The following is a 25,594-nucleotide window of genomic DNA, read 5'->3' as shown; positions in this document are numbered from 1 at the left end:
AGACACACAAACACAGCCACAGACACATGCATACACACACATGATAACATACGCACTACATGTACACATGGGTTTTGTGTTGTAGATATGTAGTAGTAGAGTAGTGGCCTGAGGCCAAATGTAACCGATGTGAAATGGCTAACTAGTTAGCAGGGTGCGTGCTAATAGCGTTTCAATCGGTGACATCACTCGCTCTGAGACCTTGAAGTAGTTATTCCCCTTGCTCTGCAAGGGCCGTGGCTTTCGTGGAGCGATAGGTAACGCTGCTTTGAGGGTGGCTGTCGTCGATGTGTACAGAGGGTCCCTGGTTCAAGCCCAGGTAGGGGCGAGGAGAGGGTACGGAAGTTACACAAACACTTAATGTGTTGTGAAATCTGTTGTGAATGTATTGTAATGTTTTAAAATTGTATAACTGCCATGCTGGAACCCAGGAAGAGTAGCTGCTGCCTTGGCAGGAACTTTTTAATTTTTAATTTGACCTTTATTTAACCAGGTAGGCTAGTTGAGAACAAGTTCTCATTTTCAACTGCGACCTAGCCAAGATAAAGCAAAGCAGTTCGACACGTACAACAACACAGAGTTACACATGGAATAAACAAACATAGTCAATAATACAGTAGAAAAAATATATATACAGCATGAGCAAATGAGGTAGGATAAGGGAGGTAAGGCAATTAAATAGGTCATGGTGGCGAAGTAATTACAATATAGCAATTAAACACTGGAATGGTAGATGTGCAGAATATATATATATACATACATACATGAATGTGCAAGTAGAGATACTGGAGTGCAAAGGAGCAAGATAAATAAATAAATACAGTATGGGGATGAGGTAGGTAGATTGGCTGTTTACAGATGGGCTACGTACAGGTGCAGTGATCTGTGAGCTGCTCTGACAGCTGGTGCTTACAGCTAGTGAGGGAGATATGAGTCTCCAGCTTCAGTGATTTTTGCATTTCATTGCAGTCATTGGCAGCAGAGAACTGGAAGGAAAGGCGGCCAAAGTAAGAATTGGCTTTGGGGATGACCAGTGAAATATACCTGCTGGAGCGCGTGTTACGGTTGGGTGTTGCTATGGTGATTATTAATATGGGATCCATAATAAACCCCAGGAAGAGTAGCTGCTGCTTTGGCAGGAACGAATGGGAATCCATAATAAACCCCAGGAAGCGTAGCTGCTGCCTTGGCAGGAACTAATGGGAATCCATAATAACCCCAGGAAGAGTAGCTGCTGCCTTGGCAGGAACTAATGGGGACCCATAATATGAACTAATGGGGATCCATAATAAACCCCAGGAAGAGTAGCCGCTGCCTTGACAGGAACTAATGGGGATCCATAATAAACCCCAGGAAGAGTAGCTGCTGCCTTGGCAGGAACTAATGGGGATCCATAATAAACCCCAGGAAGAGTAGCCGCTGCCTTGACAGGAACTAATGGGGATCCATAATAAATCCCAGGAAGAGTAGCTGCTGTCTTGGCAGGAACTAATGGGGATCCATAATAAACCCCAGGAAGAGTAGCTGCTGTCTTGGCAGGAACTAATGGGGATCCATAATAAACCCCAGGAAGAGTAGCCGCTGCCTTGACAGGAACTAATGGGGATCCATAATAAATACAATTTGAAATACAAACACTAACTCCTTTAACACTAACCTCCTTAGGAACATAATCTAAACCTTTACTTCTGAGTGTAGTTCTCTCTCTCTCTCTTTCACCCACTCTCTAATGTTGTCTCTCTCTCTCTCTCTCTCTCTCTCTCTCTCTCAATTCAATTCCCTTTCTCTCTCTCTGCCTCTCTCTAGTTCTCTCTTTTCTCTCTCTCTGCCTTTCTCTGTCTCTGTCTCTTTCTATCTCTCTCTCTCTTTATATATATATATATGTATATATATATATCTCCTTTCTGTTTCTCCTTTTGTATCTCTCCTCTCTATTCTGTCTCTCTTCCTCCTCCATCTCTCTCCCTCTCGTTCTCATCTCTCTCTTTCTCTCTCCTCTCTCTCCCCCCTGTTTTTCCTGCCTCATTTCACTAACAGCCCATGAGGTCTCAAAGTGTTTAAAAAATACTAAAAACCTCCTGAACCCCTGTGGTGTATTTTTCCTTCACTGATTTACCCCCCTCCACCGGCCCCTTCAACCACATCCCCTGGAGACAGACACACAGCCCCTGCAGATATGACATTACGTAGTTGAGAGAGGAAAGCCATTATCTCAGGTAATTAATACCCTGGGTAGAGAGAGAAGAGAGAGAGAAAAACTAGACAAGTCTTCTCTGTCCCCCAGGGAGGAAGAGAAGAGAGAGGGGGAGAGAGAGAGAGAGAGAGGAGAGAGGGATGGATGGATTGAATGAGGGAGAAAGGGATGGAGGAGATAAAGGGAGGGGTGAGGGAGAGGAATGGAGGGAGGAGAAAGGGAGAGAGAGAGAGGAGAGAGGGATGGATGGAAGGAGGGAGAAAGGGATGGAGGAGATAAAGGGAGGGGTGAGGGAGAGGAATGGAGGGAGGAGAAAGGGAGAGAGAGAGAGGAGAGAGGGATGGATGGAAGGAGGGAGAAAGGGATGGAGGAGATAAAGAGAGGGGTGAGGGAGAGGAATGGAGGGAGGAGAGAGGGAGAGAGAGAGAGAGGAGAGAGAGGGATGGATGGATGGAAGGAGGGAGAAAGTGATGGAGGAGATAAAGAGAGGGGTGAGGGAGAGGAATGGAGGGAGGAGAGAGGGAGAGAGAGAGAGAGGAGAGAGAGGGATGGATGGATGGAAGGAGGGAGAAAGGGATGGAGGAGATAAAGAGAGGGGTGAGGGAGAGGAATGGAGGGAGGAGAGAGGGAGAGAAGAAGATAATTCTCTTTAAAGTGTTTTAATTGGAGGGGCCAGGCTTTCAAGGCTGCATGCATAAACACACACACAGGCAATAACACACACAGACTAACATAGACTAACACAGGCACACACACCATGCAGCATTCTGCCAGCCACCAATTTTGAATTCGTTAAGTGAACACTTGGATTACTTAACGTTACAGGCTAAATTTAAAACGATCAACAACCTACCAAAAAACAAATGCATGAACAAGCAAGGTAAGGATTTTAGCTTTTAAAGTTTTTATGCTTTTATGTGAAGATTGTGTAAAGAATGTGTGCCGCTTGATTTTCTCAATATGCATTAAATCAAGTAAAATCTCATTTTTATTGGTCACGTGAAACATATTTGCAGATGTTATCGAAAGATGCTTTTGTTTCTGCAGTAATACCTAGCAAAGAAAAACAATACATACAAATCCCAAAAAATGTAAAGACAGAAATGAAGAAATATCAAAACTAGCTATGGGTTCGGAATATGCAGAGCCTTCAGAAAGTACTCAGTCTCCATGACATGCCAACTGGTGTGAGTCTTTCCAAATCATGTCCAATCAATTGAATTTATCACTGTTGGACTCCGATCAAGTTGTAGAAACATCTCAAGGATGATCAATGGAAACAGGATGCACCTGAGCTCAATTTAGAGTCTCATAGCAAAGGGTCTGAATATGTATCTAAATAAGTTATCTCTGTTTTTGATTTTTAATAATACATTTGCAAACATTTTCTAAAAACCTCTTTTCACTTTGTCATTATGGGCCATTGTGTGTAGATTGCTGAGGATTAAAAAAAAAATCCATTATAGAATAAGGCTATAACGTAACAAAATGTGGAAACAGTCAAGGGGTCTGAATACTCACCAAATACACTGTACTTTCCGATGGCATTGTATAAAACATATTTACAGTACCAGTCAAAAGTGTGGACACACCTAATCATTCAATGGTTTTTCTTTATTTTACATTGCAGAATAATAGTAAAGACACCAAAACTATGAAATAACACATATGGAATCAAGTAGTAACCAAAAAAGCGTTAAACAAATTTTAGATTCTTCAAAGTAGCCACCCTTTGCATACTCTTGGCATTCTCTCAACCAGCTTCATGAGATAGTCACCTTGAATGCATTTCAATTAACAGATGTGCCTTGTTAAAAGTGAATTAATGAAAATTATTTCCTTCTTAATGCAATTGAGCCAATCAGTTGTGTTGTGACAAGGTACGGTTGGTATACAGAAGATAAAAAAAGACCAAGTCCATATTATGGCAAGAACAGCTCAAATAAGCAAAGAGAAATTACAGTCCATCATTACTTTAAAACATGAAGGTCAGTCAATATGTAACATTTCAAGAACTTTGAAAGTTTCTTCAAGTGCAGTCGCAAAAAACCATCAAGCGCTATGATGAAACTGGCTCTCATGAGGACCGCCACAGGAAAGGAAGACACAGAGTTACCTCTGCTGCAGAGGATACGTTTATTAGAGTTACCAGCCTCATGAGGACCGCCACAGAAAAGGAAGACCCATAGTTTCCTCTGCTGCGAAGGATACGTTCATTAGAGTTACCAGCCTCAGAAATTGCAGCCCAAATAAATGCTTCACAAAGTTCAAGTAACAGACACATCTCAACATCAACTGTTCAGAGGAAACTGTGTGAATCAGGCCTTCATGGTCAAATTGCTGCAAGGAAACCTCTACTAAAGGACACCAACAAGAAGAAGAAACTTGATTGGGCCAAAAAACATGAGCAATGGACATTAGACTGGTGGAAATCTGTAACATAACATGTCCACATAGGCCTATCAGAATATCTAATGAGTAAATATCTGGCCATACCATATATGAGAGGGAGGGATCAAAGAAAAATATGGACTTCATACTTGATATTTGACTAATTCTAGAGCATGTGCTGAAAATTCAGAAATGCATCAAAAATTGTCCTTATTTTCTGCATATCATAAAGCATATCAAAGATCCGGATATGGACCTCAGCCAAGAGAAGCATATGTGACCAACCGGTTTGATTTGTCTTATGTAGCAACATTTGAAATTGTGTTTTTTACATTGGATAAAAGTAGACTCAGAGCTACAAAATGGTATATCATACATTACAGTTGAGGAACAATGGGAATAAATTCTGCTTTGAAGTTGATCAACTTGTAAATTCACTTTTGAGAAAATGGCCTTTGAATGTTTTGGTACCTGCTGGAGATTATTCTTTATTTACGCCCATTCAGCACCGTTCACACCCTCTTAAGCCTTAGCCCCACCCAGCGTTGGTGACTGAAACTGTGCTGCTGGCAACAATTGAATTACACTTTTTTTGCCAACGTTTACTGACACCGTCCATATTCAGCAGGTGTTGAGCGTTGTAAATGTGTCAGTTATTCTGCACTCTGGCACACTCAGATGAGAGTTCTCTGAAATCGGAGTAGATAGCCAGAGCAAATTTCCCAGCTACGTCTGTCGACAGTTGTCACAATGACAATGACATCATGAACATTCTATTGAAATTTTCTTTTATAGCGGAGTCATTTGTTTAGACATGTAGCTAGCTAGCTTCTTTGGGCTAGGGGGCAGTATTCGGAAGTTTGGATGAATGAGGTGCCCAAAGTACACTCCCTGTTACTTTGGCCCAGAAGCTAGGATAGGCATATGGTATTGATAGTATTATTGGATAGTAGTATTGGATAGAAAACATTCAAAAATTTCCAAAACTGTTAAAATAATGTCTGTGAGTATAACAGAAACTGTAGACTGTTTTCTATCCAAATCTACTAATAATATGCATATCCTAGCTTCTGGGCTTGAGTAGCAGGCAGTTTACGCTGTGCACGCTTTTCATCCGAGCGTGAAAATACTGCCCCGTAGCCCAAAGAGGTTAAAACGCCCAAGACGCTGCCAGACCCCTCATGGGTACACCGCTAGGTAACCCTTGCCACTATATGCCTACAATGTAGTAGGAGAGACGAAGTCACGAGAGTGTGAATCTCATAGTATGTTGGACCTTGTTTCCCTTCTTCAGGAAACAGTAGTTATAGTCAAAACATTATGTTTTAAATCCCAAAATATCAACACCATGACCAGAGTAGAAGCGCTACTAAGGTACACAATAGCACATTTTGGTAGGCAGAAGGTGTTCTTTGGTAAAAGGGGTGAATTGGACATCAAAAAGTAAGGAGGACCAAGGCACTCTTCTTATAATTAAGTGTTATACAGTCAGCTCTGCTCTGATTGGGTTCAGATCAACCTATCATCTTATTGTTATACAGTCAGCTCTGCTCTGATTGGGTTCAGATCGACGTATTATCTTATTGTTATACAGTCAGCTCTGCTCTGATTGGGTTCAACAACAGCCCCTTCACATTACACTCCATGCAGTTTGGCTTCAGAGCGAAACACTCCACAGAAACGGCCGACTGCTTTCTTCTGGAAAATGTGAAGTCCAAGATGGACAAAGGGGGCATTGTTGGGGCTGTGTTTCTGGACCTAAGGAAGGCTTTCGATACTGTTAACCATGAGATTCTCATCACAAAATTGTCCAAGTTCAACTTTTCCCCTGGTGCCTTGAGATGGATGAAATCATACCTTGAAGGCAGAACTCAGTGCGTCAGAGTGAGCAATGAGCTGTCGCCCACTCTTAGCTATGATGTGGGCGTGCCCCAAGGGTCAATACTGGGGCCCCTCCTGTTCAGCCTGTACATTAATGATCTGCCTTCTGTCTGTACTGGGTCTGAAGTTCAAATGCATGCAGATGATACAGTGATATATGTGCATGCAAAGAGCAAACAACAAGCTGCACAAGAGCTCACTACTGTAATGGTCCAGGTTACAAAGTGGCTCAGTGACTCGTGTTTGCATCTCAATGTGAAAAAAACTGTCTGCATGTTCTTCACAAAGAGGGCAACAGATGCTACTGAACCAGACGTCTGTGTGTCAGGGGAGAAGCTCCAAGTGGTATCTGATTTTAAGTACCTTGGCATCATACATGATTCCAACCTCTCTTTTAAAAAGCATGTGAAAAAGGTAATTCAAATTACCAAATTCAACCTAGCTAATTTCCGATTTATACGAAATTGTTTGACTACAGAGGTAGCAAAACTGTACTTCAAATCTATGATACCCTCCCCATTTAACATACTGCTTGACTAGTTGGGCCCAGACTTGCTGTACAACATTAAAACCTATTCAGTCTGTCTACAAACAGGCTCTCAAACTGTTACATCCTCAGAAAGCATAAGCTCCTGAGTTGGGAAAATCTGGTGCAATACACCGACGCATGTCTTGTATTCAAGATCCTAAATGGCCTAGCTCCCCCTCCACTCAGCATTTCTGTTAAACAGAAAACCCAAACATATGGCAGCAGATCCACAAGGTCTGCCAAGAGAGGTGACTGTATAGTTCCCTTAAGGAAAAGCACCTTTAGTAAATCCGCTTTCTCTGTGACAGCTTCCCATGTCTGGAATACACTACCATCAGACACACATAACTGCACCACATATCACACTTTTCACAAAATGCATGAAGACATGACTAAAGGTCAGTCAGATTTGTGAACATAATCCCTAGCTGTGTATTGCCGCTTTCCATGTTGTCTGTTGTCTGTAGCTTGTGAGGTGTGGAAACACTTTGTTGTTTTTATGGATTTTGTCTTGTTGCTTTTTGTTCTATGTTGCTTTGTCTGTATGCTACATCTTGCTTGTCCTATGTTGCTCTGTCTGTATGCTATGTATTGCTTGTCCTATGTTACTCTGCGTGTGCTCACTGCTCAATGATTGTCTATATTGTAATTGTTTTTAATAGCCTGCCCAGGGACTGCGGTTGAAAATTAGCCGGCTGGCTAAAACCGGCACTTTTACTGAAACGTTGATTAATGTGTAAAAATAAAGTAAACTCAAACAGAGCAACCGATCATCTTATTGTTATACAATAATTGGGTTCAACAACAGCCCCTTCACAATAGATCTTGAAGATTGAGACCTCATAGTTCTCCGTAACCTGCTATGAAAAGTCAATTTTGATAAAAGATGTATCCCTTCCAGACAAAACCTTGTTTTCAGGGTGGAGCTCATTAGAATATTACTCAGCATCCTTTGCAATTGTATATTTTTACATATACATGTCTATACGCTTCGAGATTTCTTCGATCACGTGGACTGGGATATGTTCCGGATAGCATCGGACAATAACATTGATGTATACGCTGATTCGGTGGGCGAGTTTATTAGCAAGTGCATCGGTGATGTGGTACCCACAGTGAATATTAAAACCTTCCCCAGCCAGAAAGTGTGGATTGATGGCAGCATTTCCACAAAACTGAAAGCGTGAACCACTGCTTTTAAACATGGCAAGGCAACCGGAAACGTAACCGAATACAAACAGCATAGCTATTCCCTCCGCAAGGCAATCAAAAAAGCTAAGCGTCAGTATAGAGACAAAGTACAGTCGCAATTCAATGGCTCAGACACGAGACGTATGTGGCAGGGTCTACAGTCAATCGGATTACAAAAATAAAACCAGCCCCGTCGCGGACACGGTTGTCTTGCTCCCAGACCAACTAAACAACTTCTTTGCTCGCTTTGAGGACAATACAGTGCCACTGACACGGCACACTCCTTCACCACAGCCAACGTGAGTAAAACATTTAAACGTGTTAACCCTTGCAAGGCAGCCGGCCCAGACGGCATCCCTAGCCGCATCCTCAGAGCATGCGCAGACCAGCTGGCTGGTGTGTTTACAGACATATTCAATCAATCCTTATCCCAGTCTGCTGTTCCCACATGGTTCAAGAGGGCCACCATTGTTCCTGTTCTCAAGAAAGCTAAGGTAACTGAGCTAAATGACTAACACCCCGTAGCACTCACTTCCATCATAATGAAGTGCTTTGAGAGACTAGTCAAGGATCATATCACCTCCACCCTACCTGACACCTTAGACCCACTCCAATTTGCTTACCACCTCAATAGGTCCACAGACGACGCAATCGCAATCACACTGCACACTGCCCTAACCCATCTGGACAAGAGGAATACCTATGTAAGAATGCTGTTCATTGATTACAGCTCAGCATTCAACACCATAGTACCCTCCAAACTCGTCATTAAGCTTGAGACCCTGGGTCTCGACCCCGCCCAGTGTAACTGGGTCCTGGACTTCCTGACGGGCCGCCCCCAGGTGGTGAGGGTAGGTAACAACATCTCCACCCCGCTGATCCTCAACACTGGGGCCCCACAAGGGTGCATTCTCAGCCCTCTCCTGTACTCCATGTTCACCCATGACTGCGTGGCCATGCGCGCAGTCATGGCCACGCAGTCATCAACTCCAACTCAGTCATCAAGTTTGCAGATGACACAACAGTGGTAGGCTTGATTACCAACAACGACGAGACGGCCTATAGGGAGGAGGTGAGGGCCCTCGGAGTGTGGTGTCAGGAAAACAACCTCTCACTCAACGTCAACAAAACAAAAGAGATGATCGTGGACTTCAGGAAACAGCAGAGGGAGCAGCCCCCCATATCGACATCGAGGGGACAGTAGTGGATAAGGTGGAAAGTTTTAACTTCCTCGGCGTACACATCACGGACAAACTGAAATGGTCCACCCACACAGACAGCGTGGTGAAAAAGGAGCAACAGCGCCTCTTCAACCTCAGGAGGCTGAAGAAATTTGACTTGTCACCAAAAACACAGACAAACTTTTACAGATGCACAATCGAGAGCATCCTGTCAAGCTGTATCACCGCCTGGTACGGCAGCTGCTCCGCCCACAACAGTAAGGCTCTCCAGAGGGTAGTGAGGTCTGCACAACGCATCACCGGGTGCAAACTACCAGCCCTCCAGGACACCTTCACCACCCAATGTTACAGGAAGGCCAAAAAGATCATCAAGGACAACAACCACCCGAGCCACTGCCTGTTCACCCCGCTATCATCCAGAAGGCGAGGTCAGTACAAGTGCATCAAAGCTGGGACCGAGAGACTGAAAAACAGCTTCTATCTCAAGGCCATCAGACTGTTAAACAGCCATCACTAACATTGAGTGGCTGCTGCGAACATACAGACTCAATCTCTAGCCACTTTAATAATTCATAATTGGATGTAATAAATGTATCACTACCCACTTTAAACAATGCCACTTTATATAATGTTTACATACCCTACATTACTCATCTCATATGTATATACTGTACTCTATACCATCTACTGCATCTTGCCACTGCCGTTCGGCCATCACTCATCCATCTATTTTTATGTACATATTCTTAATCATTCCTTTACACTTGTGTGTATAAGGTAGTTGTTGTGAAATTGTTAGTTGAAGATATACTGGCCATCTCTACCCACACGCCACAAAACCATCATGTAGAATAAATACTGGCCATCTCTGCCCACACGCCACAAAACCATCATGTAGAATAAATACTGGCCATCTCTGCCCACATGCCACAAAACCATCATGTAACAGAAATACTGGCCATCTCTGCCCACACGCCACAAAACCATCATGTAGAATAAATACTGGCCATCTCTGCCCACACGCCACAAAACCATCATGTAGAATAAATACTGGCCATCTCTGCCCACATGCCACAAAACCATCATGTAACAGAAATACTGGCCATCTCTGCCCACACGCCACAAAACCATCATGTAACAGAAATACTGGCCATCTCTGCCCACACGCGACAAAACCATCATGTAGAATAAATACTGGCCATCTCTGCCCACACATCACAAAACCATCATGTAGAATAAATACTGTCCATCTCTGCCCACACGCCACAAAACCATCATGTAACAGAAATACTGGCCATCTCTGCCCACACGCCACAAAACCATCATGTAGAATAAATACTGGCCATCTCTGCCCACACATCACAAAACCATCATGTAGAATAAATACTGGCCATCTCTGCCCACACGCCACAAAACCATCATGTAGAATAAATACTGTCCATCTCTGCCCACACGCCACAAAACCATCATGTAGAATAAATACTGTCCATCTCTGCCCACACGCCACAAAACCATCATGTAGAATAAATACTGTCCATCTCTGCCCACACGCCACAAAACCATCATGTAGAATAAATACTGTCCATCTCTGCACACACGTCACAAAACCATCATGTCACATCACAATAGAAAGACAGAGGAATTTAGTTTTTCCTCCTAAAATCACAAAAATCAATGTCTTTATTGCCTTCTGTCGCTCTTTATTTTCTTTGTCAATTCATCCATCTCTTTTCTTCTCCTCTCTTTATCTGAGTGGTAATCCCTTTATTATGTCAGTCAGTCAGTCAGTCGGTCAGTCGGTCAGTCGGTCAGTCGGTCAGTCAGTCAGTCAGTCAGTCAGTCAGTCAGTCAGTCAGTCAGTCAGTCAGTCAGTCAGTCAGTCAGTCAGTCAGTCTGTCTGTCTGTCTGTCTGTCTGTCTGTCTGTCTGTCTGTCTGTCTGTCTGTCTTTATGCCTGCCTGGGATTAACAACTCAACACAGAGAGAAGGAGAGTGCCCAATATGCCCCAGACACAACTACAACAAAACAATGAAACAAAAACAGATCACAACTCCTGCAGCTCTGTCGCACACTGTGTCTGTACATAGTCAATGGTAGGCTTTGAGGGGACTCCTACGGTAGGTACACCTATATCTCTTCTCTTGGCAGCGGTACTGTAGATTACTTTATCACTGACCTCAACCCAGAGTCTCTCAGAGCGTTCACAGTCAGCCCACTGACACCCCTATCAGATCACAGCAAAATCACAGTCTATTTGAACAGAGCAATACACAACTATGAGGCATCAAAGCCGGACAAACTGCATACTATTAAGAGATGCTATAGATGGAATGAAAGTAGTGTGGAAACCAACCAGAAAACAGTCATCAACAGATTCAAACCTTTTAGACAACATCCTGGACAAAACGTTTCACTCTAATAGTGGTTGGACATTTAGCAGTAGAAAGCCTAAATTGTATATTTTACCTCTTAGCTTCCCTACCAAATCTAAAAATGTCCATCAGACAACCTAAGAAAATGTAACACAATGACAAATGGTTTGATGAAGAATCCAAAAGCCTAAAAAAAGAAATTGAGGAACCTGTCCAACCAGAAACACGGAGACCCAGAAACCCTGAGCCTACGCCTTCACCATGGTGGAAGATGGCGCCGTTCCGGAATGACAGCCTTCTTGAACTTTGCTATTTTGTGATTATTTTTGTTTTTTATTTTTTGTCTATGTTCACATAATGTATCCAAAATTATTTCTTATAACCGACAAGTACTCTGGAACACCAGATCGGAAGTTACATCACCCCAATTCCGTCTTCTACTTCCACCATTTTCCCTGAGCTCTACCTATAACTCCAACCATTTTCCCTGAGCTCTACCTATAATTCCAACCATTTTCCCTGAGCTCTACCTATAATTCCAACCATTTTCCCTGAGCTCTACCTATAATTCCAACCATTTTCCCTGAGCTCTACCTATAATTCCAACCATTTTCCCTGAGCTCTACCTATAATTCCAACCATTTTCCCTGAGCTCTACCTATAATTCCAACCATTTTCCCTGAGCTCTACCTATAACTCCAACCATTTTCCCTGAGCTCTACCTATAATTCCAACCATTTTCCCTGAGCTCTACCTATAATTCCAACCATTTTCCCTGAGCTCTACCTATAATTCCAACCATTTTCCCTGAGCTCTACCTATAATTCCAACCATTTTCCCTGAGCTCTACCTATAATTCCAACCATTTTCCCTGAGCTCTACCTATAATTCCAACCATTTTCCCTGAGCTCTACCTATAATTCCAACCATTTTCCCTGAGCTCTACCTATAATTCCAACCATTTTCCCTGAGCTCTACCTATAATTCCAACCAATTTTTTTGGGGCTACCCAAGTGGAAACGCCGGTGTTACAGAGGCAAGAGAGGGGGGATCCTGGTGAGATTAAGGGAAAACCGGCCACCTCTTCCCTCCATTCTACTAGCTAATGTACAGTCACTTGATAATGACCTCTGATAGTGGATTTACTACCAACGGGACTCTCGGGAACTGCAATATTCTTAGCTTTTCAGAAACATGGCTCTCAGACAAGATACCCCCCATGGCTATCCAACTCCTTTGATTCTCCATTCACCAGGCAGACAGGACAGTGGAGTAGTTGGATTCTCCATTCACCAGGCAGACAGGAGTCTCCATTAACCAGGCAGACAGGACAGTGGAGTAGTTGGATTCTCCATTCACCGGGCAGACAGGACAGTGGAGTAGTTGGATTCTCCATTCACCGGGCAGACAGGACAGTGGAGTTGTTGGATTCTCCATTCACCGGGCAGACAGGACAGTGGAGTTGTTGGATTCTCTATTCACCGGGCAGACAGGACAGTGGAGTTGTTGGATTCTCTATTCACCGGGCAGACAGGACAGTGGAGTCGGGGAAATCGAAGGGGGGGGGGTCCCTTTTCATCAACTCCACCTGGTCTGCTAATTCCAGCGATTTGCTCCGTTGAGAAAAGGTCACCAGAATCAGAGGGTAGTTTCTCTTTCTGAAGGGGCATGACTTGGTTCTTACTGTGGGCTACATCCATAGGCTACAACCAGAGGCTACATCCATAGGCTACAACCAGAGGCGTTATCCATAGGCTACATCCATAGGCTACAACCAGAGGCTACATCCATAGGCTACATCCATAGGCTACATCCATAGGCTACATCCAGAGGCTATATCCATAGGCTACAACCAGAGGCTACAACCAGAGGCTACATCCATAGGCTACATCCATAGGCTACATCCAGAGGCTACATCCATAGGCTACATCCATAGGCTACATCCAGAGGCTACATCCATAGGCTACATCCATAGGCTACAACCAGAGGCTACATCCACAGGCTACATCCATAGGCTACAACCAGAGGCTATATCCATAGGCTACATCCATAGGCTACATCCAGAGGCTACATCCATAGGCTACATCCAGAGGCTACATCCATAGGCTACATCCATAGGCTACATCCATAGGCTACATCCATAGGCTACAACCAGAGGCTACAACCAGAGGCTTCAGGACTGCTTTGCTAGAGCTGATGGGAGTATGTTTCGAGACTCTGCCGATAACATCGACGAGCCAACCACTTCCATCACCGGCCTCGTTAGAAAAAACGCATCGGCGACGATGTCCCCTCGGTGAGGGTTCAGTGTTTCCCCCAATCAAAAGCCCTGGATTAATACAGAGGTTGGTGCTAAACTAAAGAGCAGGGCTAGCACACACAGTGCTGTCACAGACAACCCTAAGGCCAAAGACAGGAAGAAGAACAAGAAGGCCCGTTATGACGTCCGCAGAGTGAAATCAAATGAGCAAAAGGACAATATAGGAATAAGGTGGAAACCTATTACACCGACTCCGCCGCCTGCCGCATGTGTCAGGGGGCTACAGTCTATTATGGATTACAAAGGAAGACTAAACTGTGATTGCCCTCTACCAGACAAACTCTATGCATTTCGCTCTCTGAGGCCGACGTGAGAAGGGTCATTAATCAGGTCAACACCAGGTCAACACCAGGTCAACACCAGGTCAACACCAGGTCAACACCTGGTCAACACCAGGTCAACACCAGGTCAACACCTGGTCAACACCTGGTCAACACCTGGTCAACACCAGGTCAACACCAGGTCAACACCAGGTCAACAACAGGTCAACACCTGGTCAACACCAGGTCAACACCAGGTCAACACCTGGTCAACACCTGCAAGGCTGCGGGCCCGGATGGTATTCAAGGGCGCATTCTCAGAGCATGCACACAGCTGGCAGGCATATTCACGGTCATTTTCAACCTCTCCTTGCCCCAGTCTGTGATCCCCACATGTTTTAAAATGACCACTATCATCCCTGTTCCTAAAAACTCCAAGGCTTCATGCCACAATGATTACTTCCCAGTAGCACTCACTTCTATAATCATGAAGTGCTTTGAGAGTCTGGTTATGGCACAAATCAACTCCACCATCCCAGACACCCTAGACCCACTGCAATTTGCATACCGCCCCAACAGATCCAAAGATGACGCAATATCAATTGCTCTGCACACTGCCCTCACCCACCTAGACAAGAGGAACACCTATGTGAGAATGATGTTTATTGACTACAGCTCAGCGTTCAACACCATAGTACCCTCCAAACTCATCGTTAAGCTTGAGGCCCCATTGTCACCTCCTAGCTCGTCACCAAGTTTAGGACTCTGCGTCTGAACACCTCCCTTCTGCAACTGGATCCTGAACTATCCTGAACTATCTGACGGACCGACCCCAGGTGGTAAGAGTAGGCAACATCACCTCAACCACGCTGACCCTTAACACGGGGGCCAAACAGGGGTGTGTGCTTAGTCCCTTCCTGTACTCCCTGTTCTCCCTGTTTTCTTCTGCCGCACAACAAGAGGTACCGGTTCATCAAGTCTGACACCAACAGGCTCTTGAACAGCTTCTATCCCCAAGCAATAGTTTTGAGATTATGCTACGGGAGGAGGTAATTTGTGGTTTAGTATGGTACCCTGCGTCACTGCTTCAGACCACCACAAGGGAGAGTTCAAATCGAATCAAGTCAAAGTTTATTTGTCACGTGTGCCGAATACAACAGGTGTAGTAGACCTCACAGTGAAATGCTGAATACAACAGGTGTAGTAGACCTCACAGTGAAATGCTGAATACAGCAGGTGTAGTAGACCTCACAGTGAAATGCTGAATACAACAGGTGTAGTAGACCTTACAGTGAAATGCTGAATACAACAGGTGTAGTAGACCTTACAGTGAAATGCTTACTTACAGGCTCTAACCAATAGTGCGAAAAAAAGGTGTGTGTGTGTGTGTGTGTGTGTGTGTGTGTGTGTGTGTGTGTGTGTGTGTGTGTGTGTGTAGGTAAGTAAAGAAATAAAACAACAGTAAAAAGACATTTGAGAATAACAGTAGCAAGGCTATATACAGTCACCGGTTAGTCAGTCTTATTGAGGTAGTATGTACATGTAGATATGGTTAAAGTGACTATGCAGGTATGATGAACAGAGAGTAGCAGTAGCGTAAAGAGGGGTTGGTGGGTGGTGGGACACAATGCAGATAGGCCGGTTAGCCAATGTGCGGGAGCACTGGTTGGTCGGTCCAATTGAGGTAGTATGTACATGTAGATATGGTTAAAGTGACTATGCATATATGATATACAGAGAGTAGCAGCAGCGTAAAAGAGGGGTTGGGGGGGTGGGTTAGAGCACTGATTATGCTTTTGCGTCCTACTGTGTCTCTAACTGACAATGAATCGGCGGCATAAACCTCAATAGAAACTGATAATTGTGCAAGACTTCAGTATTTCTTACTAAAACTGTTTTTATTATGGGCCTCTGTACGCCTATGTAAAAATTCCATTAAAAATCAGCCGTTTCCAGCAACAATACTCCTTTACAACACTAAAAATGTCTACACTGTATTTCTGATCAATTTGATGTTATTTTAATGGACAAAAAATGTGCTATTCTTTTCAAAAAACAAGGACATTTCTAAGTGACTCCAAACTTTTGAACGGTAGTGTACCTAGCTAGTTATATGTATAAAATGTCTTACCGAGCTTTTCCATAGGTCCAGTCCAGTTTCATCAGCTGTCTTCTGACTGTGATTAGAGCAGATGTAGATGTTGTGTGGTATTGCCAGCAGATTACAGATGGCCTTTTTCCGAGCGCTCATCATCTTCATTCATCAGTGAGTCGATCCCTTGAATGGTCTCGCTAGAAATGGAATACAATGTAAAAATGTGCAGCAGACAGTAAAGACCAACAGTAGATTTATTTAAGCATAATTTAAAGCTTTATTAGGCCTACAGTACAGTATTGTCGTCTACTGTACCTGTTCCTTTTCGCGGGCTATCGCGTTCGGCGTAACACAGGTATCTGATGTCAAAAACTCCAACCACCCCAGTCATAGACTGTTCTCTCTGCTACTGCACGGCAAGCAGTACCGGAGCGCCATGTCTAGGTCCAAGAGGCTTCTAAACAGCTTCTACCCCGAAGCCATAAGACTCATGAACAGCTAATCACATGGCTACCCAGACTATTTGCATCCCCCCTGCCCCCATCGTTTTCATCAAGCCAGCTTCTTTCTATGGTGCTACCCAACTGCTCACTTTCGGTTGTTTGAAAAGGAAATAATCTCCAAAATATAATTATTTTTTAAACAAGCCTTAGAAAGTTGGTTGCAATTTCAATTTAATCCAGCAGAAAAGACAGAACAAATAATACAACAAATTGTCACGTCCTGACCCTTGTAAGAGGTCATTTGCCATAGTAGAGTGGTCAGGGCGTGACAGGTGGTTGTTTTGGGTGGTTTTGGGGTTTTCTGTTAATATGTGGGATTTTTCTAGAATTCTATTTCTATGTTTGTTTTCTATGTTTTGGCCGGGTATGGTTTCCAATCAGAGGCAGGTGTCTATCGTTGTCTCTGATTAGGAACCATACTTAGGCAGCCTGTTTTTCCTTTGGGTTTTGTGGGTAGTTGTTTTCTGTTTTGTTCCTTGTAACCTGACGGAACTGTTGACGGTCGGTTTTGTTGTTTTTGATTTAGTGTTTCATTAAAGTAAAATATGAGCACTTCACAAGCCGCGCCTTGGTCCCCTTTGTATGACCCTCGTTACAGAACTACCCACCATGACTGGATCAAGCAGCGTGCCCGGGCAGAGATGGACACCTGGTCACACATGGAATGGATGGAGAGGAGAAACTGGACTTGGGGGCAAGTCGTTGACAGATATCGGAGCCTACCGGGGAAGAACGAGAGGCAGCACATGGGTAGTTTGGCTGGGCCAGGGGTGAGCCCTGAGCCAACCCTCGTTACACAAATATTGTGGTTAAACTAAAATATACTAATAGATAAAACAATTATCAATTGGAACCTTTAAAGGTATTATTATTATTTTTAACCCTGCTAATCACAAGCGTAGCTATTAGCAGGACAATATATACTGGTCATATTAGTCATGGCTCCCAAGGGATGACTGGTCTAAGGCACTGCATCTCAGTGCAAGAGGCATTACTACAGTCCCTGGTTCAAACCAGGCTGTATCACATCCGACCATGATTGGGAGTCCCATAGTGTGGCTCACAATTGTCTCAGCATCGTCCGCGTTAGGGGAGGGTTTGGCCCGACGGGATGTCCTTGTCCAAAAAAATAGGCACGGTCGGCTTTTTGGTTTCTCTCCCTCTTACAACAGAAATATTTTGGCCTTTATAAATATTATTTTGACCTTTATTCAGATTACAATCGCTCACTTTTGTTTATTTGAAAACAAAATAATTGATAAAATATCGTTCTTTTTTAAACAAAGCGATTATTATTAATATTATTAATTGATTTAGAATTACATAAAAGCCCCTTAGATATTCTCACAGATATAATATAATAAAAAATTCCCCTTAGATATTAATGTAGAATCCTCCAATCCTCTAAATGTAATTATTTAGTCACGTCATTGAAAAAATATTTTTATTTTTACTATAGGCCTACTGTAAGCGACATGAGTCTCATTAGTGTTAAATAATGTGCTGTTAAAAGTGTGTAGGTCTTTATTTATTTTTTTTAAAACATATTGAAGCAATAGGATTTGAAGCAGTAGCATTCGCGTGCTCAACTATTTCAGAACCATTACGCGCTGCTCTGAGACAAGGGGACTGGTGTTGATAAACCAATTAGATTTTTATTTTCACTGAATATCCGTTTGGGTATTGGTTAGCCTCTTATGGACAGACGTTCCGCTAGCGGAACGCCTCACCAATATACAATGGTAGCGCCTGCCGCGAAATACGAAAAACCTTAAAAATGCAATAATTTCAATTTCTCAAACATATGACTATTTTACACCATTTAAAAGACAAGACTCTCCTTTATCTAAGCACATTGTCCGATTTAAAAAAGGCTTTACAGCGAAAGCAAAACATTAGATTATGTCAGGAGAGTACCCAGCCAGAAATAATCACACAGCCATTTTTCAAGCAAGCAAATATGTCACCAAAACCACAGCTAAATACAGCACTAACCTTTGATGATCTTCATCAGATGACACTCCTAGGACATTATGTCATACAATACATGCATGTTTTGTTCAATCAAGTTCATATTTATGTAATAAACCAGCTTTTTACATTAGCATGTTTTGTTCAGAACTAGCATACCCACCGAAAACTTCCGGTGAATTTACTAAATTACTCACGATTAACGTTCACAAAATACATAACAATTATTTTAAGAATTATAGATACAGAACTCCTTTATGCAATCGCGGTGTCAGTTTTTAAAATTGCTTTTCGGTGAAAGCACATTTTGCAATATTCTAAGTAGATATCACGGCTAGCTAATTTGACACCCACCAAGTTTGGCCCTCACCAAACTCAGATTTACTATAAGAAAAATTGGATTACCTTTGCTGTTCTTCATCAGAATGCACTCCCAGGACTTCTACTTCAACAACAAATGTTGTTTTGGTTCGAAATAATCCATAGTTTTATCCAAATAGCTTCGTTTTGTTCGTGCGTTCAAGACAATATCCGAAGGGTGACGCGCCGGCGCATTTCGTAACAATTTTTTTTCAAATATTCCATTACCGTACTTCGAAGCATGTCAAAAGCTGTTTAAAATACATTTTTATGCTATTTTTCTTGTAAAATAGCGATAATATTCCAACTGCGCGACATTGTATTCGTTCAAACACTGAAAGAAGAAAATGGAGTCGTCTCGTGCATGCGTGCTCCAGTGTCAAAAACCCCTGCTGTTTTTCGCCCAGAGACTGGAGAGCTCTCATTCCACTTTCTGGCACCTTCCTAGAGCCAATGAAAGCCTTAGAAAATGTCACGTTACAGCAGAGATGATGTATTTTTGATAAAGATGCCCTAGAAGGACAAGAAATGGTCAGACAGGGCACTTCCTGTATAGAATCTTCTCAGGTTTTGGCCTGCCATATGACTTCTGTTATACTCACAGACACCATTCAAACAGTTTTAGAAACTTTAGAGTGTTTTCTATCCAAATCTACTAATTATATGCATATTCTAGTTTCTGGACAGGAGTAGTAACCAGATTAAATCGGGTACGTTTTTTATCCGGCCGTGAAAATACTGCCCCCTATCCCAAACATTAAACTAGAATTAGGATGTGGAAATGTTAGGATTATTTTGCTCTTACTGTAGAGCACTGCCGACTGGTCACGTTGTACAGAGCCATATTTTCCTAACGGGAAACCCTGAGGGTTTCGTTTTTCATTTTCTTGGAATAGAAACACCATAATGTTAATCAAATTAATGAAGTTACATTTCTTAAAATCAATCCCATATACTATGTTCTTACAAAAAAGGTTTAAATTCTATAGTACAGCCACTATTGAAGACTATCAAATGCTTCTCAAAGAGGCCCTCTGGTGGTCAAACTACCACGAACTAGTTTTAATAGCAACAATGCTGACAATATAATAACGTACCAAAGAATTCTGCGGTAATTTTGTAATTTTTTTATTGGGATCCCCATTAGCTAATGCCGTAACGCTAACTAATCTTCCTGTGGTCCAACATCAATTAACAAGACATTACAAACAACCACAATCAAGACTTCACCAACATTCAACAAGTAGACAATACAGATAATGAAAATACCTGACAGGAAACACATTTAACATTCAGTTGATGCTTTCCATTTAATGCAGTATCATGCAACTTTTACAGGAAGAACCACTGTATGCACTCTGACAGGACTCTACACTCTGACAGGACTCTACACCCTGACAGGACTCTACACCCTGACAGGACTCTACACACTGATAGGACTCTACACACTGACAGGACTCTACACACTGACAGGACTCTACACACTGACAGGACTCTACACACTGATAGGACTCTACACACTGACAGGACTCTACACACTGACAGGACTCTACACTCTGACAGGACTCTACACGCTGACAGGACTCTACACTCTGACAGGACTCTACACACTGACAGGACTCTACACCCTGACAGGACTCTACACCCTGACAGGACTCTACACACTGACAGGACTCTACACACTGACAGGACTCTACACTGACAGGACTCTACACCCTGACAGGACTCTACACACTGACAGGACTCTACACACTGACAGGACTCTACACACTGACAGGACTCTACACGCTGACAGGACTCTACACGCTGACAAGACTCTACACGCTGACAGGACTCTACACACTGACAGGACTCTACACTGACAGGACTCTACACACTGATAGGACTCTACACACTGACAGGACTCTACACACTGACAGGACTCTACACTGACAGGACTCTACACACTGACAGGACTCTACACACTGATAGGACTCTACACACTGACAGGACTCTACACACTGACAGGACTCTACACACTGACAGGACTCTACACGCTGACAAGACTCTACACGCTGACAGGACTCTACACACTGACACACACACTCACACCATCATCTGCTCACTCACACATAATATGCACATACATTTATGCTGACTCTACACATCCACACACATACCAGCTGCTGGTACTCTGTTTATCTGATATCCTGATGCCTAAACACACAGTGCAATTGGAAAGTATTCAGACCCCTTTCCCTTTTCCATATTTTGTTACGTTACAGCCTTATTTTAAAATGGATCAAATACATTTTTGATGAACGGAGCAAAGTACAGAGTGATCCTTGATGAAAACTTACTCCAGAGCTCTCTCAGGACCTCAGACTGGGGCGAAGATTCACCTTCCAACAGGACAGCGACACTAACGCGGGAGTGGCTTCAGGACAAGTCTCTGAATGTCCTTGAGTGGCCCAGCCAGAGCCTGATCCTAAGCCCAAACATTCACATCGACGGGGAATGTAGTGGAGCAGGTCGAGAGTTTCAAGTTCCTTGGTGTCCACATCACCAACAAACTAACATGGTCCAAACACACCCAGTCAGTCGTGAAGAGGGCACGACAACCCCCCCCCCCCCCCCCCTCCTCTCTCCCAGGAGACTGAAAAGATTTGGCATGGGTCCCCAGAACCTCAAAAAGTTCTACAGCTTCACCATCGAGAGCATTCTGACCGGTTGCATCACCGCCTGTCATTCAAGTCTATTTACATTTGTATTTGTATTTATTATGGATCCCCATTACTTCCTGCCAAGGCAGCAGCTACTCTTCCTGGGGTTTATTATGGATCCCCATTAGTTCCTGCCAAGGCAGCATCTACTCTTCCTGGGGTTTATTAGGGATCCCCATTAGTTCCTGCCAAGGCAGCAGCTACTCTTCCTGGGGTTTATTACGGATCCCCATTAGTTCCTGCAAAGGCAGCAGCTACTCTTCCTGGGGTTTATTACGGATCCCCATTAGTTCCTGCCAAGGCAGCAGCTACTCTTCCTGGGGTTTATTATGGATCCCCATTAGTTCCTGCGATCCTCATACATTCATTACAGAATTCACAACACATTAAGTGTGCCCTCAGGCCACTACTCCACTACCACATATCTACAACACAAAATCCATGTTTGCGTGTGTGTATAGTGCGTATGCTATCGTGTGTGCATCTGTCTGTGTCTTTGTGTGTGTGTCTCTTCACAGTCCCCCCTGTTCCATAAGGTGTATTTTTATCCGTTTTTTAAATCTGATTCTACTGCATCAGTTACTTGATGTGGAATAGAGTTCCATGTAGTCATGGCTCTATGTAGTACTGTGGTGCCTCCCATAGTCTGTTCTGGACTTGGGGACTGTGAAGAGACCTCTGGTGGCATGTCTTGTGGGGTATACATGGATGTCTGAGCCGTGTGCTTGTAGTTTAAACAGACAGCTCGGTGCATTCAACATATCAATACCTCTCATAAATACAAGTAGTGATGAAGTCAATCTGTCCTCCACTTTGAGCCAAAAACATTGACCTGCATATTATTAATATTAGCTCTCTGTGTACATCCAAGGGCCAGCTGTGCTGCCCAGTTCTGAGACATTTGCAATTTTCCTTAAGTCCCTCTTTGTGGCAGCTGACCACACGACTGAACAGTAGCACAGGTGCAACAAATTTAGGGCTTGTAGTATCTGCCTTGTTGATAGTGCTGTTAAGGTAGAAACTAGGGCCTGTAGGACCTGCCTTGTTGATAGTGCTGTTAAGAAGGTAGAAACTAGGGCCTGTAGGACCTGCCTTGTTGATAGTGTTGATAAGAAGGTAGAAACTAGAGCCTGTAGGACCTGCCTTGTTGATAGTGCTGTTAAGAAGGTAGAAACTAGGGCCTGTAGGACCTGCCTTGTTGATAGTGTTGTTAAGAAGGTAGAAACTAGGGCCTGTAGGACCTGCCTTGTTGATAGTGCTGTTAAGAAGGTAGAAACTAGGGCCTGTTGGACCTGCCTTGTTGATAGTGTTGATAAGTACCAGGGGATGGTCTGGTTAATATAGCACTGTACCAGGGGATGGTCTGGTTAATATAGCACTGTGCCAGGGGATGGTCTGGTTAATATAGCACTGTGCCAGGGGATAGTCTGGTTAATATAGCACTGTGCCAGGGGATGGTCTGGTTAATATAGCACTGTGCCATGCCAGGGGATGGTCTGGTTAATATAGCACTGTGTCATGCCAGGGGATGGTCTGGTTAATATAGCACTGTGCCATGCCAGGGGATGGTCTGGTTAATATAGCACTGTGCCAGGGGATGGTCTGGTTAATATAGCACTGTGTCATGCCAGGGGATGGTCTGGTTAATATAGCACTGTGCCAGGGGATGGTCTGGTTAATATAGCACTGTGCCATGCCAGGGGATGGTCTGGTTAATATAGCACTGTGCCAGGGGATGGTCTGGTTAATATAGCACTGTGCCAGGGGATGGTCTGGTTAATATAGCACTGTACCAGGGGATGGTCTGGTTAATATAGCACTGTGCCAGGGGATGGTCTGGTTAATATAGCACTGTGCCATGCCAGGGGATGGTCTGGTTAATATAGCACTGTGCCAGGGGATGGTCTGGTTAATATAGCACTGTGCCATGCCAGGGGATGGTCTGGTTAATATAGCACTGTGCCAGGGGATGGTCTGGTTAATATAGCACTGTGTCATGCCAGGGGATGGTCTGGTTAATATAGCACTGTGCCATGCCAGGGGATGGTCTGTGTTAATATAGCACTGTGCCATGCCAGGGGATGGTCTGGTTAATATAGCACTGTGCCAGGGGACGGTCTGTGTTAATATAGCACTGTGCCATGCCAGGGGATGGTCTGTGCTAATATAGCACTGTGTCATGCCAGGGGATGGTCTGGTTAATATAGCACTGTGCCATGCCAGGGGATGGCCTGGTTAATATAGCACCATGCCAGGGGATGGTCTGGTTAATATAGCACTGTGCCATGCCAGGGGATGGTCTGGTTAATATAGCACTGTGCCATGCCAGGGGATGGTCTGGTTAATATAGCACTGTGTCATGCCAGGGGATGGTCTGGTTAATATAGCACTGTGCCATGCCAGGGGATGGTCTGGTTAATATAGCACTGTGCCATGCCAGGGGATGGTCTGGTTAATATAGCACTGTGCCATGCCAGGGGATGGTCTGGTTAATATCGCACTGTGCCAGGGGATGGTCTGGTTAATATAGCACTGTGCCAGGGGATGGTCTGGTTAATATAGCACTGTGCCATGCCAGGGGATGGTCTGGTTAATATAGCACTGTGCCATGCCAGGGGATGGTCTGGTTAATATAGCACTGTGTCATGCCAGGGGATGGTCTGGTTAATATAGCACTGTGCCATGCCAGGGGATGGTCTGGTTAATATAGCACTGTGCCATACCAGGGGATGGTCTGGTTAATATAGCACTGTGCCAGGGGATGGTCTGGTTAATATAGCACTGTGCCATGCCAGGGGATGGTCTGGTTAATATAGCACTGTGCCATACCAGGGGATGCTCTGTGTGGAAAATTAAGTTATTTACGTTCCCCTTTTCGTAGCAGTCAGCAAATAGTGTCTCTGGATTGTCCTTTTTTTTTTAAACGTACTCCTTGCGGGGTTATTTTTAATATCCATATCTGTATTGTAATGACCTCTGGACAGGGATTAACCATTGGGGCTATAAAAGGGTTTTGGGGGGGATTTGGGTGGGGGCTGTGAGACTCTCCTGTCATTGGTGGGCTCAAGAATTTTCAAACATCTGACTTCACACTTCAGTGCTAATTGAAGGTGCTGCCAAGCCAGTTCTGTCCTAGCAGCTTAGTAACTTAGTGGCCTTATTTACTTAGACCTATATAACACAATTACCTAGAGATTATTGTCTTTTACTTTTTGTCTTCAGTAGCTTCAGACTGAACATCACTCACTCAGTGTTTCTTCTGCAGGTTTTGGTTCGTTAGAAGTTTTTTCTTGATAGTCCTTGGTAGTAGTTGTCCATTTAGGTCATTTTGTCCAAAATCAAGGTTTTAGGTTTGGAATTTTGATTTGTATTGAAGGTTTTAATGTTAAGGTTAGTATCCTGTAGAAGTCTTTGAGAAAAAATACAGTTTATCTACATTTATATTTACTCTATCTTTTAGTAGAAGAACTCAGGGGCCAATGAGCTCACTACCTCTCTGTCTCTCTCTCTCTCTCTCTCTCTCTCTCTCTCTCTCTCTCTCTATCTCCTCCCTGTCTCTCTCTCTCTCTCTCTCTCACTGTCTCTCTCTCTCTCACTCTCTCTCACTCTCTCTGTCTCTCTCTCTCTCTCTCTCTCACTCTCTC

The sequence above is a fragment of the Salmo trutta genome, chromosome 19 (genome assembly GCF_901001165.1).
Source record: "Salmo trutta chromosome 19, fSalTru1.1, whole genome shotgun sequence".
In the NCBI taxonomy this organism is placed as follows: Eukaryota; Metazoa; Chordata; class Actinopteri; order Salmoniformes; family Salmonidae; genus Salmo; species Salmo trutta.
The sequence above is the reverse complement of the archived record's forward strand: the minus strand, read 5'-3'. Positions refer to the sequence as shown.